Source organism: Empidonax traillii, unplaced genomic scaffold, assembly GCF_003031625.1.
Source record: "Empidonax traillii isolate 1590-97213 ecotype Southwest subspecies unplaced genomic scaffold, ASM303162v1 scaffold520:size1094406, whole genome shotgun sequence".
Lineage (NCBI taxonomy): Eukaryota > Metazoa > Chordata > Aves > Passeriformes > Tyrannidae > Empidonax > Empidonax traillii.
Genome location: NW_020955713.1, coordinates 681,631 through 687,630, shown reverse-complemented (window position 1 = coordinate 687,630; position 6,000 = coordinate 681,631). Strand labels below are relative to the sequence as shown.

Genomic DNA, 6,000 nt, shown 5'->3' with positions numbered 1-6,000 from the left:
GTCCAACCTGGCCTTGGACACTTCCAGGGATCCAGGGGCAGCCACAGCTTCTCTGCCCAACCTGTGCCAGGGCCTGCCCACCCTCACAGGGAAGAATTTCTCCCCAATATCCCACCTAACCCTGCCCTTTATCAGTGGGAAGCCATTCCCCCTTGTCCTGTCCCTCCATGCCTTGTCCTAATTCCCTCTCCAGCTCTCTTGGAGCCCCTTTAGGCCCTGGAAGGTCTCCCTGGATCCTTTTCTTCTCCAGTAGAACCCCCCAGCTCTCCCAGCCTGGCTCCTTAGGAGAGACTGGAAGTAACTGGAGGGAAGGGACTGGGCAAACCTAAGCTCCAGAGAAGCTTCCCTCTGGAATCAAAATCCTTTACATTTGCGTTGTGCAATGTAGCCACGAGGCAGGAACTGAATGTGCTTTAATGAATGAAGTATTAAAATTGTCACTCCCTAATTTGCAGTTGCTTCATTTCTGGTTTGTATCTGGAGGAGTTAAATTCCTGCCTGGTGGAGTCGAGGTTGATGTGATGTTGGAAAGCCAGTGCTGCCAACCTGCAGTTCCTGACTTCAGTAACTGGGGGGCCTTATCCATAACAAATGGGCAGGGAAATGCTTTGTGTTTAGTGAGCTGATTGCCTAATTTCAGTGGCTGTTTAAAAGCTCTGGTTCAGTGTTTAATGTCTCAGTGTTGTACGGAGGGTCTGAGTTTCAGATCAGAGTCCTTCAGGCTGTGACACAGGGGTTTGGAGCACTGCACTGTCTGAACTGCACTGGCCGTGGAAGGCAGTGATGGAAAACACTCTTGGTTCCATGCAGATTGTGTGAGGTCCACTGGAGATTAGGGAATGTGAAGTATATGGCTGAGTAACAATTATTTTGGAGAGCTTTACAGATGTGAAGCTTAACCACTGTGCCACAGTCCTGTGTGTCGGTAGGGGTGCCTACTTCAAAGGGGTGCCTTAGTCCAGTGCTGATAACTGAGGTGGTGCTTCCAGCTTCTTCAGTAAAGAGAACAATATAGATCCATATTGTTAATGATCTATGCACCTATTTAGTTTCTCAGTATTAAGTACCATTCAGTTTGTTAAAACCAGTTGCAAACAGTTTTATGTTTTACTCAGTATTTCTGTTTGAGTGATTTGTTTGGGGCAGCAAAGAGACAAAATTCGCAGTCAGTCGGTGATTTCAGTGCAATTGCTTGATATACATATGAGATGTTTATTATTTATGGAGAATTGACCAGTAAAAGAAAAAATGTATCTATTTGAACAAAATAACTTAGATAAAGGCAGTAAAATTGTAAACTACAGAAATCAGACCATGCCCGTTTGGGAACAGGTTTATGTTGCAGCTCCTTAAAACCATCACCCCTTGTTTTAATCAGTAGTATGGTTGGAAATGAACTGAACCCCCTGGGGCCGAGCCAAATGAATAATGTCCCACTTTTCATTAGAGTCCCATTAGTTGTGCAGTTATGAGGTATAAATCAAAAAACATAAGCGAAACCAGCAGTTCCCAAAACACAGGGCTGTTCAGATTCCTGCTGGTGGATGTTTGGCTCCCTGTACTTCATGTCAGTCTGTGATTATAATTCAGCAGGTTTTTAGGCTTGGGCTGGTTAGTGTAGGTAATTTCTGGCTCACAGGGATGTGGAGAGGTGGGAATTCTGCTCCCCAGCACATTCCTGGGGCTTTGCATCTGCAGCCTCTTTGAGCACGTTTGGCTTGGCCTGAGGAAGATGCAGCTTTAAAGAATTTCTGCCATGATTGTGAAAAACTGCTTTTAAAAGGCTTAATTGAAACTTCTTGTCTCAAATGTGTTTTGCAACACGGTGATTTTAATTTTAGTGAAATATGGACATTGTGAAACTGCAGAGATCTGAAAGTGGGCATGAAAATAAAGGAAACTTTCAATGTGTCTCCATCACACACAGTTTTTGCAAGATTATGTTAAACCAGATTGCCACAAACACAGAGAGTAAGGACTGGCTGAGATGCCCATTCCTTTTCATTCCACAGAGTTAAGTCTTCCCTGGATATTTGGAAAGTCTGGATTATTTGGCCTTCTTTTCCTGTTGTGTTTTTTAAGCTGGTTGGAAGCTGGAAGAAGTCACCATCTTCACTGCAGACCCTGGTTTTATGGGACAGGTGATTAGTCACCTTTTCCGTAAGAAGAAGGGCCTGGCAATTGTATCAAGCATGAATTATATCAGTAGCAGCCTCATTTCCCAGCTCCCCGTAACAGCTTTAGTGGTCTTGAGGGAAAAAATTCTGCTGTAATAGAAAGTTTGGATTTATTTCCAAGGCTGTGGTGCTGTGTCTGCAGTTGAGTCCTCATGCACATGAGCTTTTCTTTGGCCTGTCCCAGCATTGCTGCCCCCTCAGCATCTGTTTCTTCTTGATCGACCGATTTTCTGTTGGTGAGCTGCAAATCCCAAAGGAAAAGAGCAGGGTGTGATCTGGGGTCCCCCAGCACAGTCTCATTTACTGTGAGTACAGCAATGAATGAAGCAAATCATAGAATAGAGCACAGAATCAGAGACCGCTTTGGGTGGGAAGGGACCTCAAAGATCATCTCATTTCATCCCCTGCCATGGTCAGGGACACCTTTCATTAGACCAAGTTGCTCCAACCTGGCCTTGGACACTTCCAGAGATGGGGCAGCTACAGCTTCTCTGGGCAACCTGTGCCAAGGCCTCCCCACCCTGCAGGGAAGAATTCCTTCCCAATATCCTCTCTAGCCCTGCCCTTTATCAGTGGGAAGCCATTCCCCCTTGCCCTGTCCCTCCATCCCTTGTCCCCAGTCCCTCTCCAGCTCTCCTGGAGCCCCTTTAGGCCCTGCAAGGGGCTCTCAGGTCTCCCTGGATCCTTCTCTTCTCCAGGGGAACCCCCCCAGCTCTCCCAGCCTGACTCCAGAGCAGAGGGGCTCCAGCCCTGGCAGCATCTCCGTGGCCCTAAATAACAGGGAAGAGGGTTGGGTGATACAGTCAGATCACACTAATAATGCCGTAGGTTCAGAGAGCCTTGCTTTGCTGTCATTATTCACCTGTGCAGTGTTGTGCTGGCTGAGGGCTGCAATCACTGCAGCCACCATTCACAGTGTGTGGAGTCAGGGCCAGAAACACTGTTTGGTCTCCCTCTGTGAGTCTGAGTATTCCCAGAGCAGGGAAGGTGGCCCATGGCACGGGATGAGTCTGGCTTGGCTGTTGCTGTGCCAGATGTGAGGTGTCCCCCTGCCAAACCCCTGTCCCTCCTCTGCTCCTCTGAGCTCTGGTTTTGGGGACTCCCAAACCAGTTTGGGCCCCTAGAAACCCTCAGTTGGTTAAAACTTGATGCTGATAATGCCAAGGTCACAGGTTCAATCCGCTGTATGGGCCCTTCACTTCGAGTTGGTCTTGATGATCCTTGTGGGTCCTTTCCAACTCAGAACATTCAGTGATGGGGGCAAGTTCTGCAGAGCCACCCTCCCACCTCTGCAGCCTTTTCCTTCGCCTGGTGTGGGTGAGACTCCTTCCAAAATTCCAAATCTAGGGATGGGCTGCACTCTCAAACAGGGGTAACACAACCCCTGAAAACAATGACCCTGTGCTGAGGTGAGGAGTGATGCAGGGTAAAGGCTGTCACTTGTCTGTTGGTGCTGGCTGTGGGTGCCTGTCTCGTCCTGAGCCCCCCAAATGCCTGTTTGCTGTTGCTGTTGTTGACACCAACAGCAGGCCCACGCAGGCGACTCTTGCCTGCAGAGCCGTTTCCAGCCAGGCCTTCAGGACAAAGCTCCACCCGCTTGCTTTTTGTGGTTGTGTCTGCTTAACCACATGGCTTGTGGGATATTTATGGTAGAGGATGTATAGAGCAGTTCAAGGAGAGGAAAACGTCTCTAGTTGAGCCAAATCCTAAGGAAAGTCAATTCCCCTTTTTAGTATTACAACCAAAAGACAAGCTGCCTGCATTCACAAAATGCCCAACATGTGCCATTTGTGCAAGTGGCACCTCTTTCATACCAAAAATGCACTCACTGGGCCCAAACAGATTTAATAGCTGAGATTGGAGGGCACATGCAAGTCTGTTCAAAATCTGCTGTAATTTGACACGAACTTTGATTTCCTGCCAACCTGCAAACGTAGGTCAGGAAAAACAGGTACTTGTTTCTACAACAACTGGCTGTGGCTGTGATAGAACTGGCAGGAGTGTTCTGTTTGCCTTTTTTTTTTTTTTTTAAGATTTGTACTGATTTATAAATCTTTACATATAGAAAGGCAAACTGGTGTTTCACTTTTTCCAGAAGTGCTTCATTCTTTCCACAATATGTGTTTGGAAGTCTGAATGCTCTTTTACTTGGAGAGCAGGGGGAGAAGGGAGGGAAGTGCTGACCAGTTTGAAATGTTTTACATTTTTGAGAGCAGCACAGGCTGCACTAACAAGCAGTGGGAACCCTTCCCTCCGGAGTGCCCTGGGATGCTGCGTGGCCTCATTAACTTGGCTACTCCAGGAACAGATTGAAAGCTGCTGTTTTCATAGATATTGTTTAAAACTTGGCTGCAGTGATGAGGTGGGGAGGGAAAAAAAAAACAAAAAAAAAAAGGAGAGAGGGAGAAAAAGAGCTTTAAGGCTGATACTGCTATTTTTTTGTTACAGATACGGAAAATGTTGCAGTTTTGCTAGGATAACATCATTTGGCATTGATATATTCCATTTGGGATGTTTGCTTTACACTTGCTGAGTTTAACTTGGATTGAGATGAGGAACTTGTTCAGATTTGAGCATGGCTCTATGAGGTCTCCCTCGTGGTAGGTTAAAAATAGAGCAGTTTTGCATTATTTTTTTCCCTGCTATGGCCTAGATGAGGTGCAAAACGAAAGAGCCTTTGCATTGTACGTGCTGTCTCCTGGGTTTCGCTCTACCCTGAGCACAGGGCACATCCCTGTTGTGTCTCCTTTGGAGGAGCTTTGAGCCAACTGGCACCTTGTTCAAGGTAGGGCTGAGGGAAGTCGAGACACCAGGACAGCTGCAGGGCTCCTTGGAAAGGTGTGCACATGGATGAAGAGTATCACACTCCCTGTGCCAGTCTCTGTGGATCAGGGATGGAGTGAGGTTGTTTCATTCTCCCTCTTAGCCACGAGTATGTTGTTGTTGAATCAGTGCCTGGAGTGGGTGTTGGGTATTCTGTGGAGAAGCACACCTCCAGAGCTGGGCTGTGATGGGGAATGTTGCTCAGGAGAAGATCTGAGTTGTCCTGCTTGTGCTGAGCCCTTTGTCCTCACTGTTCTCTGCACTGTCCGGTACTGCCTGCGGGGTTAGCGAAGGTTTGGGTAATTGGGGGATTCTGACAATACAACAAAGGATGGATTTGTCTGTGGAGGCCTTTGAGCTTTCTTTGAGAATCACAGAAAACCCTGAGCTGGAGGGGACCCACCAGAGTCACCAGTCTAAATCCTGGCCCTGCACAGACACCCCAACAATCCCACCCTGTCCCTCAGAGCGTTGTCCAAACCCTCCTGGAGCTCTGGCAGCCTTGGGGCTGTGCCCACTGCCCTGGGGAGCCTGTTCAGTGCCAACCACCCTCTGGGGGAAGAACCTTTCCCTGAGATCCAACCTAAACCTCTGCCACAGATATTTAACAGGTTTAAGAGTGAAGGTGCAATACCCTGCAGTGACGTTGCTCCCATGTGCCCAAGGGACTGTCTGGCACTCAATCCCCCAGGTGCCTCAGGACACGGCAGGATTTGGTACAGAGGGCACCACGGTACCTCTGTAAGATGGCAAAGCTCAGCCCTGACACTGGATCCCACTCCCCACTGGCACATAAACGCAGCCTGAAAAAGCTGTCCTAAAAAATCAGCTTTTACTGCCTTATTTGCCACTGCTCCTGCACCCACAGAATGTATTAGGGTGCAGACACCCCAACAATCCCACCCTGTGCTGAGTGTTTCCAAATGCTCTTTGAGCTCTGGCAGCCTTGGGGCCATGACCACTTCACATTTGATGGGCACTGAAGGGTTTTCACCTTTGG

At 48.0% G+C, this 6,000-nt stretch overlaps 1 protein-coding gene across 2 annotated transcripts in view; it reads left to right on the top strand.

Moving 5' to 3' along the window:
- The window catches only part of EXD3 (exonuclease 3'-5' domain containing 3), a 277,268-nt gene that overhangs the window by 37,000 nt on the left and 234,268 nt on the right, over positions 1-6,000 (top strand). The window lies entirely within an intron of this gene.